We start from the raw sequence: 14633 nt of genomic DNA, 5'->3' as shown, positions 1-14633 counted from the left end.
CTTGCCTCATTTCTTACTTTCAAGCCAGGTAGGGTGAGAATGTTCAGGTTTTGTTATTTTACATGTAGCTGTCCAGCTTTCCCAGCACCACTTATTGAAGAGACTACTACTAAGAGACTACTATGAACAACTATAGACCAATACAATGGACAACTTAGAAGAAAAGAGATACCATGTTCTTGGATTGGAGAATCAATATTGTTAAAATGACCACGCTACCTAAGGCAATCTATAGATTCAGTGCAATCCTTATCAAAATATCTGGCATTTTTCCCAGAACTAGAACAAAAAAATTTTTAAATTTGTGTGGAAACACAGAAGACCCTGATTAGCCAAAGCAATCTTGAGAAAGAAGAACAGAGAGGGAGGAATCACACTCCCTGACTTCAGACTATACTACAAAACTACAGTAATTGAAACAGTTTGGTACTGGCACAAAAACAGACACATAGATCAATGGAACAGGATAGAAAGCCCAGAAATAAACCCACACACTTATGGTCAATTAATCTATGACAAAGGAGGCAAGAATATACAATGGAGAAAAGGCAGTCTCTTCAGTAAGTGGTGCTGGGAAAACTGGACAGCTACATGTAAAAGAATGAAATCAGAACATTCTCTAACATAATTTACAAAAATAAACTCAAAATGGATTAAAGACCTAAACGTAAGACCAGCTACTATAAAACTCCTAGAGTAAAATATAGGCAGAACACTCTCTGACATAAATCGCAGTGATAATATTTTTTTGGATCCATCTCCTAAAGTAAAGGAAATAAAAGCAGAAGTAAATAAATGGGACCTAATTAAACTTAAAAGGTTTTGCACAACAAAGGAAACCACTGACAAAATGAAAAGACAACCTACTGAATGGGAGAAAATATTTGCAAATGATATGACCAATAAGAGATTAATATCCAACGTATATAAACAGCTCATACAACTCAACATTGAAAAATCAAACAACCCAATTTAAAAATGGGCAGAAGAAAAAAAAAAAAAAAAAATGGGCAGAAGAACTGAACAGACATTTTTCCAAAGAGGAAAGGTAGATGGCCAACAGGCACACGAAAAGATGCTCAACATCACTAATCACCATGGAAATGCAAATCAAAACCACAATGAGGGGGCTTCCCTGGTGGCGCAGTGGTTCCGAGTCCGCCTGCCGATGCAGGGGACACGGGTTCGTATCCCGGTCCGGGAAGATCCCACATGCCGCGGAGCGGCTGGGCCCGTGAGCCATGGCCACTGAGCCTGCGCGTCCGGAGCCTGTGCTCCGCAACAGGAGAGGCCACAACAGTGAGAGGCCTGCGTAACGCAAAAAAAAAAAAAAAAAAGAAACCACAATGAGGTATCACCTTACACATGTCAGAACAGCTATCATCAAAAACAACACAAATAACGAATGTTGGTGAGGATGTGGAGAAACGGGAACCCTCGTACACTGTTGGTGGGAATGTAAATTGGTACAGACACTGTGGAAAACAGTATGGAGGTTTCTCAAAAAACTAAAAATAGGACTGTCACATGACCCAGCAACCCAGCAATTCCACTCCTGGGTATATATCAAATAAACCCCTAAAACACTAATTTGAAAGATATATACACCGCAATATTCATAGTAGCATTATTTACAATTGCCAAGATATGGAAGCAACCTAAGTGTCCATCAACAGAAAACTGGATAAACAAAATGAGATGTATCCATACAATGGACTATTATTCAGCCTTAAAAAGGAAGGAAATTCTGACACGTTACAACATGGATAAACCTTGAGGACATTATGCTTGGTGAAATAAGCCAGACACAAAAGGACAAATATTGTGGATTCCACTGAAATGAAGTACCTAGGGTAGTCAAATTCATAGGGACAGGAAGTAGAAGAGAGGTTATCAGGGCTGGGGGGAGAGTGGGATGGGGAGTTAGTGTTTAATGGGCACAGAGTTTCAGTTTGGGATGATGAAAGGGTTCTGGAAATGGATGGTGGTGATGGCACAGAAGACTGTGAATGTACTTAATGCCACTGAAACAGACTCTTAAAAATGGTTAAAATGGTAAAATTTATAATGTGTATATTTTACCACAATTTTTAAAAATGTATTGTTGTGAGCAGGATAATGTCTATAACAGGATGAAAAATAATTTGTCCTCCAGGGACAATTGGCAATGCTTGAAAACATTTTTTCACCTAAAATAAAAAAAATTTAATAGACTTTATTTTTCAGAGAAGTTTTAGGCTCACAGCACAGTTGAGGGGAAGGTACTGAGGGTTCTCCTATTACCCTCTGCCCTCCCCCACTATCAACAGCCTACATGGGACTGGCCAGCGTATCTGTTATAACTAACGAACCAACACTGGCACATCATTATCACCCCAAGTCCCCAGGGCAGGAGACTTACTTTAGGGTTCACTCTTGGTGTTGTACATTCTATGGATTTTGACAATTGTATAATGACACATATCCACCATTATGGTATCATTCAGGATAGTTTCACTGCTCTAGAAATCCTCTGTGCTCTACCTTTTCGTCCCTCTCTCCTCCCCTAAATCTTTTCACTGACTTCTGGTGATATTTTTGGTTGTCACGACTCGGGGTGGAGGTGCTGCTGGTATCCCGTGTGTAGAGGCCAGGGATGCTGCTAAACATCCTACCAGGCATGGAACAGCCTCATGACAAAGAATTATCTGGCTCAAAATGGCAACAGTCCCAAGGTTGAGAAATCCTAATACAGAAGCTAAGCAAGAATCTCTTTAATCCATGACTATGTGGGGTACGTAGTAGATACTCAGTAACTACTAAATAAATAAATGAAGTATTTGAACAACCCAGAGAGAGCTACTCCTGAGTATACATAACATCCAGAAGAACAAAGGGAAACATCACCTGTTAAATTCAGGTCCTGTGGTTGTTCAGTTTGGTGCAGGGGGCTGGCAAGGAGAGGGCATTTTGACAAGGAGAACATGCCGTTCTCTTTCACGGCCACACCTGTAGATTCCATGTGCTGTGTGTGATAGAGTTTGTGCAAATACGCTTGGTAGTCTGTCGGCATTAGGTATGAGTCCTATGACTATTGGGAAACAGCTGGGTCTGTACTGTTTTCTCTGTAAGACAGAGGAATCCTGTGTACGTATTTATCACAGAAGCAGCACTTTTCTCCTTTGTTTATGAAGCATCCAAGAGATTCAGAAATGAAGAAAGGCAAGGGGTGGCAAGTTTCTAAACACCACTTGAAAGTGCATTTTTTTTGTCCCCGGCGAGTTTTTAATACAGTATATTGAAGAACTGTCAGGGAGATAACAGAAGCGAGAGACTTTTGGTATTTAGTTTGAAACAAAGCATACAGACATGAGATTCAAATCTAACCAAGGGAGGGATTTCAAAAGAGAAACTAGGCCGCATTTCCTGGTTTTCACTCTCATATACCAAGCGAAGCCCATCCTAAGTAACTGCTGGCAGCCTGGCATCTCCTGTGCCAGGGGACCGGGTACTTTAAGGCCACAAGTCCTTTCTTTGGAGGCCCCGTTACCTCTGTTGCGTTTAGTGCCAGCCTCAGGGGACATGAGCCTCACTCGGACACGGCCAAGGGTATTTCCTGGATTCCGAAGTTGGTCTGCGTGCTGCATCCCACACTTGCCTTGACAATACGGAGTCCCTCTCAGCCTCGTCTTCTGAATGTGTGATGTAGATGTGGCTGCAGGACAGGAGCAGGGCGCGTTGCTCAAGTCCATGCCAAGAAGAGGAAGATTCCATCTGAGCGCTGGGAGCTCACAGCTCAGCAAGGGAGACCTGTATGCGGATGGACTGTGTGATCTTTCCACTAGAGTATTTTCAAAGTGCTCTGGGAATACTGACGGTGGGGCAACCCTGCCTGGGCATCAGAGGATAATTCAGAGAGGAGGGGACTTCTTTTAATCTGGGTCTTAAAGGTTGAGTAAGAATGGAAAGAGGGGAGAGCAGGGGAACATTCCAGGAAGAAGGAGCACAGATGAAAATCCAAGGGGCTGTAAATGGGACCATTGTGTTTGAGGGTAAGATGGTCCATGGGATGGGGGTTGGGGAGCTAGTGGCAGATAATGAAGCAGGGGAGTAAGCTGGAGCTTGACTGTGGAAGATGGTCATTAAAATGCAAAGCTAACGGTCAGGGATGCACAGTTGCACAACTCCAGGGGGTGCTATTCACACTACGGCCTGAGTGAATGGTGCCCTGGAGTTGGGGCACACAGAGCACGTGTGGCTGTACCCATCGGCTCAGCGAATTGTTGCTGAGTGATTACTTCTAGATGGTACGCTGACAGCTCTGTATATTTTATCTTATTTGATTCTCACTACACCGTGAGGAAAGTGCTATTTCCATTCCCAGTTTACAGATGGGAGCCTGAGGCACACACAGGTAAGCTTGTGCGGCTATGAAGCGGTGGAATTGGGATTTTAATCCAGGCAGTTTGCTTCTAAATTCAAGGCAGAATGCTTCCCAACTTTTGTCACTTACAGCATTCACAGGAAGTGATGTTTTATGACACAAGCGGGTAAATGACAAAGCTGCTCACCATCTGAAGTGCACTCCTGTGTCCCAGGCTGCATCCTGACTGACCTGACGACGGCTGAGGACATGCCCAGGGTCGTGGCACACCAGTGACCCATTTCCGCAGTACCCCTGGGCAGCAGGTAGATCTCAGATCTAGGGAGTACACCTGAGGTCACTTTTCCAGCCCGATTCTAGTTATATTATAATTAAGCTGTCAAATGGGGCACAGAAAAAAAAACAAAACACTTTGCTTTAGGGTTCTAGATGGTTGGCTCTCAGTTTTGTAGTTGTAGAGATCAAGGGCAAAATGGTTGTGGAAAAAGCCTGGGCTCTGGAAACAGACAAATCAGGTCTTTATTACATGACCCTGGACAAGGTATTTGCTCTCTCTGAGCCTCAGTTTCTCTTGATGAAAAGGCTATAGTAAATAGGCACTTCACTGACTTGTATTAAATGCAGTAGCTTCTGTAAAGCAGCTGGCACCAGTCTTCTGTAAATGCCAGCCCCTTTCTCTCCTTCCTCTCCTCCCTCCAACCCTGATATTTCTGACTGGGAACTACAGTGAAGCCATGCTGGAGGGCAGTGGTTTGGGGAGAGCCAGGCAGTAGCCATCTATCAGCAAAACCACTTGTCATGATTGATGGGGACTTTGCTGGTGACATCACCCTTCAGAACTCCTTTCTTGTGAAAGTACTCCTGAGTTTTGTTGGTAGAAGTTTATAGCTGTCAAAACTGTCCATGAAAACAAATGAGAAAACTGTCCCACTCTTGTTTCCACTTTTTCCACACTTGCTGTGGTCATCTTGATAATTGTTTAAATATCTGCATTTATTTTATTGTGATTAAAAAACATATAACATGAAATCTACCATCTTGATCCCTTTATTTATTTATTTATTTTTTTGCGGTACGCGGGCCTCTCACTGTTGTGGTCTCTCCCGTTGCGGAGCACAGGCTCCGGACGCGCAGGCTCAGCGGCCATGGCTCACGGGCCCAGCTGCTCTGCGACATGTGGGATCTTCCCGGACTGGGGCACGAACCCGTGTCCCCTGCATCGGCAGGCGGACTCTCAACCACTGCGCTACCAGGGAAGCCCTGGGTCTTTTTTTAAATTAGTATTCAGAGGAGATTGAGGATCAGTGATACTACTTGAAGACACATATATCTCACATAACCACCAAATTGTTTTTATTCCCTAATAGTTGATTTATTCCACATTCATCCAATTGTCTGAAAGTATCCTAGGTTTTACAAGTTCCCTAAAAGGCCTGTTTGCTGAGTTTGAGTTACAGATCAGGCAAAGTGTGAGTAAAGGTTGAGTTAGTAGAAAACCACAAGCATGTGGACTGTTTTCTGCCTTTGAGAAAAACAATCCCCCCTTACCCCCCAGCACAGTGTGGAACTTACCTGTGAAATCCTTGGGGAATGAAAACAACATGGTACCTCCTGTTGGATTTAGTCCCTTGCCCTAAGAAGGGGCTCATGCGATGCTTGTACTAATCAATAAAAGATAGAAGACTCTGGGTGAGCAAAAAGGAAGTACCGAGGACCGACAGTCAAGGGGTGTTTTTCAGATTCTGCAAAATCAGGTTTGTAAAGTTCATTATTGTCTATCTGGTTCCGGCCAGTTCACAGAATATCAACGATGAAAGGCCCCTTTTCCCAAGTAAATTGCACCAGGAAGTAGAAATCAGCCCGCAACAAATGAGTTCTCTGGAAGAGGCCTGGCGCACCTGGTTGGGGCACGTCTGCCTTATTTGGGTGCGACCAGGCAGCAGGCTAACACTTTTGTTTTCTTGTGTGTGCGTTTGTGCGCACGCGCACCTATTTCTCATCCCACGTCTTGTTTCCTCCATGGATGGGGGTTCGGAGATGCTCAGCTGGCAGTAATGATGCTCCCTTCCTTTGGGACATGTTTCTGAGCTGGTGTGTTGCTGGGCCCTTGCCCGAAGATAAGAATCTACTTTCCTTGGCCATTCAGGCCTCTGTTTCTTGGACCAGAAGCAGTATTTGTCTTTCTGCTGGTGGGCATTTATTCATGTTAACTGGTGGGATTTTTCTGGATCCCACATCCTGACAGTAGACTTTGGCTTCACTCCCAAAGGAAGCCTCCACCTCCCTCCTCTGCCAGCTGCCTCAATTGCGTGGTCTCTGCTCCCACTACTCAGCAAGCTGTACCCCACACCTCCTTCCTACACCCCCTTCCTCTTCACCTGGAGTCTAATCTCTATAACTTGTGTTTCCTCATTTTGGTTCCCCTGTTCATGGCAGAAATTCAGGATCTGGGCAGACACTTGAAAGTGTTTCAGTGACCACAAGTCATGCAGCCTTCCTCTGCTTGGTACTTTCTGTGCTTACCCAAGGGACAATTAATAATAAATCAATGAAATGTGTTTCAATAATTCTCTTGCCCTAAATCCTCAAAGACGGCTCTCAGGGAGGTATAAGGAAGCGGCAGCCTTCAGAATTTCTTCTGTCCTGCATCTTCAAACAGTTGGCGTTGATTAGTGGCTGTAAAGAGTCAAGGGGATTAGAACTATGGAAGGGGGAAGGCTAAAATGAAACCTGGAGCCGCTAGGTTCAATTCAGTAGATTCTGTGCTGGTTCAGAGCAAGACTCGAATGCTCCCCAGGTACACAGCTGCCAGAGCAAATAAGGAGTGTCAGTGGTGGAGAAGGAGGAGGAGACAAGGAGGCTCATAAGGGAGCAAGCACTGGGTGTCTGCTGGGTCACGATGGGAGAGAGAGGACCATTGAACCACATCAGTTTTCATACTTTTGTCATTAAGAAAATATATGAGCTTCAACTAAAATATGGCAGGGGAAGCAAGATGCCTCTTTAGTGATGAACTTTGAAGGAAGAACCAAAGCAACCCTGATGCCCCGACCACAGGCCCGAGACAGGACCAGGAAAGGATGAGCAGAGTCAGCTAGAGCTGGCGGTCAGGGAGCTGGGGGAAGCTGTGGACACAGCCCGCCCTGGCGTGGCCGCAGGAGGAGGTCACGGGAGAAGGCCATCCTGGAAGCAAGCAGAATTCTTCCAAAGCTTTCCACTTTCATCCTTTTGCATAATCAGATTTATGTTTCTCTTCTTGTCGCATTCTCTCCAGCCTATTTCTAGATGTTAATCATGGGTAATTCCCGTTTTCATTGCATCAGAGTTGGTTATAAAGTGCCCTGTCCGTGACCTCCCTGGCCGGCTTCCTGGGGTAGACAGCTGGGGTGAACAAGACATACTCCCCTGTTCTGCTGGCTCGAGATGGGGGCTCTGGTGGGTTCTGACTGGTGGACTTACGATGTCCAAAAGGAACATCATCAGCAGGTGCACTCCACGAGTGGAGATTATGGTAACTGCTGTTGCAGGGGAGTAAAATCATGTGTGCTTGATGTAGCATTGAGGGAACCTGGAGTACTCTATTTGTATGGTACCTGTTAATAACATCCAGTCCAGTAGGTTCCGTGGGCAGAAACATCCCAAAAGCCATGGGTGAAGATCCATGCATATTGCTGCCCTATAGTTTATGGCAGTGATGTGGGGACATGTTCTTAACAATGATCCACATTAGGCAGGAGAGCGTTTGCTGAGGTCTGATTCAGAACACCAAGCCTGGTGGGGCCCTAGATGGTTCTCCAACTCACCTCATGATCCAGGTTCTGCAGAAGGTGGCGGTGGTGGGGTCCTGATGAGGAAGTGTGTTTTTTTTTTTTTTTTGCGTTACGCGGGCCTCTCACTGCTGTGGCCTCTCCCCTTGTGGAGCACAGGCTCCGGACGCGCAGGCTCAGCGGCCATGGCTCATGGGCCCAGCCGCTCCGTGGCATGTGGGATCTTCCCGGACCGGGGCATGAACCCGTGTCCCCTGCATTGGCAGGCGGACTCTCAACCACTGCGCCACCAGGGAAGCCCGAAGTGTGTTTTGAAGCAGTAAGCGTCGAGCTTCCTTTGGATTCCATGCTGCTTCAGGAGCTACATCAGTTAGCGCAAGGTGAATCCTGTTACCTGTCTGCATGTGTGGACAAACACAAAGTTCATTGTCCTCTCATTGAAATGTACTATTATGATTACTACCTACGGTTAATTAAGTGCTTATTGTACATCAGGCTTTATACACACACATACCGTACTGAATGTTTTATCCGATGGTCTCACTCATTCCTGAAAGAGCTCCATTAGCTAGGAATGCCATTATCATACCCCATTTTACAAGCGAGGAAACAGAGGCTTAGGGGTTTCACGGCTCATCATGAGATAAGTGGCAGAACCAGGATTTGAACCCCAGTTCTGTCTGATTCCAAAGCCCACATTCCAAACTACAAAGTGAGACTGCCTCTCACTTTAAGTCTTTGGGTTTGAGTGATTTATTTTCTTCATGTCCAGCGTGGTCTCCAATAACCATCTCTTTAGACCTCTCATTCCTGTTGCCGAAACACCGGCCGGGCTCCTCTTCTGCTCAGAATTAATGATGGTAGGTGGCTGGGGTGACATCCGGGTGGCCTCCCATGGTGAGTCCCCCCATCCAAGCCAAATGGCGAGATCAAGCCCTTTGGGGGTGTCATTTCCTCACCCCTCTAAAAGCAATTCAGTTGTTTCTGCTTGTCAAACGCTTCTGTTTCCTCACTAAGCCCGTGTTAGTCATTGGGATATGTCAGTATGAATGGATTTACTGTGTTCCAACAGCTGCCGAGGCCCAGGCACATGCCCCACACATGGCAGCCACAGGAGTGGGCGGGGGGCCAGCCAACAACCAGGATCCCCGAAATTGCATGCAGGCCCTGAGGCTGGAGACAGGATGCGGGAGAAGCTGTCCTGCTGATGTTCGGATGTCTGCCCCAGCCCTGGCAAAATGATGACGATACTTTGTGTGCGGCGAGGAGACAGCCCTATAAAACACGTCATCTCCGAGGTGTGGCTCTTCCCCCACTCGGAACGGAGCCCATCTGTCCAACAGTGTCTGAAATAACACCGCCGGCCAGCAAAGGAGTGTCCATTGTCACATGCGCGTTTGGACGGCAGGTAGTCCACATGGGCCCCTGTAATTCAAGTCACAACAGCCTCTTCCATGACAGGGAGGCGGGGAGTGAAAGTGGTAGTTGTGATTCCGACAACCAGGAGGATTGTTTTTCTAAGAATTTCTGCCAGTGGCCATTGAGGATTCTTTGTGTGAGGCACCTACGGGATACCTCAAAATTTAGGCAGCTATCAGATTCCAAATTAAACACCTAGTGCCCCTGGCGTGCTGGAGAGGCAGCCCAGTCCTGCGGATCTGTGTGTGGGAAAGGCCAGAAGTTGATTGTGCTGGATGCTTTTATATGGAAATCCTCCTAACAGGCTTTCGCAGGATCACAAATTAGATGCTAGGGTTTGAAGCTAGCAGGCCGATGGAGCTGTTGTTTAAAAACAGAAATAGTCTGCTTTGAACCTCAGGTCTCAGAATTTTCTAGAATGGGCTATTGTGATCCAGTCACGTGGGGATTTTCTTACTGTTTTAACACACATTGGGGCCTGGAGCTGACATCTGGCCTTTTGTCACTTCTTTTTCAGAGGTGAGCAGCAGTCAGATTGTAGCAAACATTTTCTCCTTTCCCCTAAATATTAACTTTAACATCAGTGAGGGAGAGAATCGAGATGGTGTCATCCAGGATTGAGGTTCAGGAAAGAATTCTCATGGACACGGGCTGTGAATCACTACAGTTTCATATCCTGAACCTGCATCTCTCCTGCTTTGGGACCTTGGACAAATTACTTAGCAACCTCAAGCCTCAGCTTTTTCTTCTATAAAATGGGGATAAGCGTTAACAAGAAGAACTAACTTGTTAGATTGTTGTGTGAATTAAAATGACATGATTGGGCTTCCCTGCTGGCGCAGTGGTTAAGAATCTGCCTGCCAATGCAGGGGACACAGGTTTGAGCCCTGGTCCGGGAAGATCCCACACACCACAGAGCAACTAAGCCCGTGTACCACAACTACTGAGCCTGCGCTCTAGAGCCCACGAGCCACAACTACTGAAGCCCGCGCACCTAGAGCCCATGCTCCGCAATAAGAGAAGCCACCGCAATAAGAAGCCCGCGCACCGCACCGAAGAGTAGCCCTGGCTTGCTGCAACTAGAGAAAGCCCGCGCGCAGCAACGAAGACCCCCCCCAAAAAAAAAAAAAAAATAGATAGATAAATAAATAGATAAATAAGTAAAATGACATGATTGGGAATTCCCTGGTGGTCCAGTGGATAGGACTTGGCGCTTTCACTGCCTTGAGCCTGGGTTCGATCCCTGGTGGGGGAACGAAGATCCTGCAAGCCGCATGCCAAAAAAAGGACATGATTTACAAAACGTTTAGCATAGTACCTGGCACGTAATCAGCACTTACTATATTACTAGGGTGTTGTCTAAAGATGAAGATGGAAATTGAGTTTTGATGTTTCTTTTTGTTCCCTTATCCCTCTTGGGGGAGTGTAAGGTTTACTCTTGGGTTTTGGTGGGGGCCAGTATTTGAGCACCACAGAAAGGCAGAAGGCCAGGCCACTGGAGGTCAGTTCGTAGAAGCACAGGCGCAGACACTGGGGGGATGAGGCAGCAGCCCCAGCCTCGGAATCTCCCGTTCACCTTCTTTCTGTCCTGTCCTGAATGCACCCCTCATACCTGTCTCTACTTCCTAGCTTCCCTCCACTTTGAGTCTTAGTACCTGCGTTTTTCACCACCTGAAGATTTACTAGAAAATCTAAAAGGCTTGATTCATCCTTGTTCTAGATGGCAAGTAGCTTCAGTCTAAATGTGCCAAGTGGGATTTAGAAAATAAAACGAGGATTTTGGAGAATGTAAGTATTTGTCCTTTCCACATTTATGAGCATATTCTCTGTCATGTGGCTGTGGCAGCTGATGGGGACACAGGTGATGGAGGCACTCACTCCCCCCACTCTCTAGGAGTCTGTTGTGTGGCGTAGAAGCCAATGGATATGGACAGTTTAAATGTGCCAGTGCTATAGTGCAGATCGTCCACGGTCGGGGTGGGGGCAGGCAGGGGCAGTTGGGGGGTGGCTCAGGGAAGGCTTCAAAGCGGAGGAGACACCCAGCTCACTCAACTTGGCTACAGCACGAAATAACTGGGGTTTGAAAGGCGTCAAAGTCCAGAACCCACCGTGCTATTCTGTTTATGGAATTGTTTCTCTACTTAATTTTCTTATTGTGCATTTATGTTTTAAGAGATAAATATATGAGAAAATGAAAGGCCACCAGCTGGGGTCCCTTCGTTATGCTGGATCTCAGGTGAGAGCTGTTGGATTACACGTTTCCCTATAGCTTCTCCTTCCCGGGACTGTTGGGGGATTTGCAATTTGATGCTCTTGAAGCTTTGAAAGGCTTGCATTGAAAAACCATATTAAGTTAGTATCAAGTAGAAAGCACTTCTTATTTACTTAGAGGTGGTCGAACAACAGAAGTATATGGGAAAGCAGCTTTAGCTCTTAGATTGATCAAAGATAAAATGAAAAGATGTTAAAATGTTATACTTTAAACTCATGAGTAAACAAAAAATACTGTATGTTTTACCCCCAAGTGTATTCATCTCTCCCTTCGAAAGTTAGTGCACACTTAAGGTTAGTGAATAATAACTAGTAAATCTACTGTTATAATGGCTGCAGATGGGAGCAGAGCATTTCATTTTCTTAAACTCAGCAAATATGTTAAAAACAAGATTAAATTTTTTTGCATTTTGTACATCTACATGTTATTTTATTCTTGAAAAAGCGATATTTTCTATATCTTTTATTTCAGGATCCATCACAGAGTTTTTTGTAACTCCTGATATTGTCTAAAAAAATAGGTTTTTAAATGACTGCTGGTGATTTTCAGGCATTTATTTAAGTATTTCCTTCTGTTTCTAAAATACATAGAAAAGTGATACAACTACTTTCTTAAAGGATTTACCAGGGATTATAGCCTTCAAGTAAAGGGATCCTGAATTCAGTCACTATAGTTGGAAATATTCTAAGAATAATTAATTTATTTTAGAATTAGACCTGGTAGGTTTTAAGAAAAGACTTCTTTGTGGGCTTGAGACTTTCCTTGGGTAGCAAAGTGAAGTCTGCACACCTGGGGCTCTGTGATGGTGACAGTGTGTGGACTCTTCCCATCCCTCCCTGAATCCTCCATCTCACATTCCTTACTTTATCCTACGTAACCTCCCCGTCAGTAACATTACACTTACATATTTAAGAAACATGCACTTACAGTTCCTTATGGATTAGCAGCAATTTCTTTCCTCTCAGAAGTAACGTATTTTTGAAATTATGTATTGACAAGAAAGTTATAGGTGAGGGATGTGTCTAGATCAGGTAGTTCAGGTAAGAAGGGAGGAAGAAAGTTTTGAAGATGTTAGAAACCGTTGTTGACATTTTGGGCTGTCAACTTGGCTAACTGGTAAAAAGAAGGTGATAGTTTCATTCTCTAGTAGGAATGTGAGGTGGGCTGGAAGAATACTTAAGAATTAGGTGATCAAAATGTTGAAATTGTCAGGTGAAGTACAGCAGACAGTTGCAAGACTTTGTTGAAGTCATTCATATGAAAGTCAGAATCCTAAACTAATTCTAAGTGAATGGCATACTTCTTAGTTTACCGAAATTATGAAATTAGTGATAGTAAAACAATGTGATCTGAGCGTTAGGTAATGAGACCAGACTGACCGTGGATGGCTAGTCCGGTCTGGAACATGAGGCCTTTTGTGTGTTTTGGACTAGGCAGGGGAAGGCTTGGACAGTCACGCTAGTTTGGGATGCTCTGTGTCAGCCAGGAGTCATGGGAATTTGCCTGCCCTGTTTGTTACGTTTGAGTTTGAATTGGGCTATATATGGGTTCTGTGTAAGACTTTAATGTCTTTCTTGGTTGGAAAGAATCTTTGCATGAGAGCGCTTTTGAGGAATACTGGTAATGAAGCTGGGAGCCATTTAGGGAACTGGCATACGAGTTACTACAGGAAAGGGTCAGAGGCGTGGGATTAGCAAAAGGAATAGCCCAGGAAATGGGGAAATGAGCTGGTCTCACTTACCACCACGTGGCCGGCAAAGCAAATTCCAAGCTGTGTGTGCCAGGGAGCATTCTCAGGAAGAGGAGACGACCACACCACTTTCTTTCCTGCTAAAGGATATGAAGTGCAGATTATACCACAGGTGGCCAAATCAGTGACAAGCTTCCCTCTGGATAATTAAGGCCATGGAGCTGAAGGAAGAGATGCACAGTACAAAGATGGTGGATGCGATAAAAGTGAAAATTTACTGTAGTGCTTCCAACATTTTATCCACTGTGGCACACAGAGAAAATAATATTGTTATAGTGACTGGGCAGCTTGGAAGCTCCAGCCATGCCTGGCCCTGTCCAGTCGCCCAAGGGCTGAGGCGATCAGAGGCTCAAGCACACACCTGGAACCACTTCGTGCACATTGACTGGGGAAATTCTGGTCTGGTGAACATCATGACTGCATCGCTGCAAGATGGAGGTCATGGAGCCCTTTGAGAATCTGATGACATTTATGGGCCCTCACCCCTCACCTGAAGGACCATTACGTACATACACATAGAATTTTACTCACAGTTTCAAGGGATTCGTGGAAGTGCTCAAGTCTACTTCTGGACCTCAGGATAAGAACCCTTGCTTTAGGTAATTAATCAAAGAAAGGATGTCGATGAAGAAATGGAGGCAAAGTTATATGGATAAATTCAGCAACTCGGATAAAAACATCCATCCAAAGAAGGATAGAATCACAGACTCTATCTAAAGGGGTTCTCAAAGACCCTTTCTATAAAGCTCTAGCTTTGGAAATGGTTCAAAGGCTGGGGACACCAAGCAGAAAATATACAGGCCAGGTAATTAGATCCAAACAATTGAGCAAATTGCAATGGCTGAGCAGATTGGTTAGCTCCATGTTGTCTACTTTTTAAAGGTTTTAGTGCTAACTTGGTCAGGGTAATTATTTGGTAAATGGTCAGTTCAGTGGCACAAGTTTAACTTCTGAATCCTTCCCTTCTAAACCATTTTCAAAAGGAACCTGCTCTAATTCCCTCAGTATGCATGGTGGAATGGGCAGGCCCTGGTGAAGCAGGCTCTTGCAAGTTTAGCAGGC

Source organism: Phocoena phocoena, chromosome 18, assembly GCF_963924675.1.
Source record: "Phocoena phocoena chromosome 18, mPhoPho1.1, whole genome shotgun sequence".
NCBI classification, from domain to species: domain Eukaryota; kingdom Metazoa; phylum Chordata; class Mammalia; order Artiodactyla; family Phocoenidae; genus Phocoena; species Phocoena phocoena.
This window is presented reverse-complemented; position numbering follows the sequence as displayed.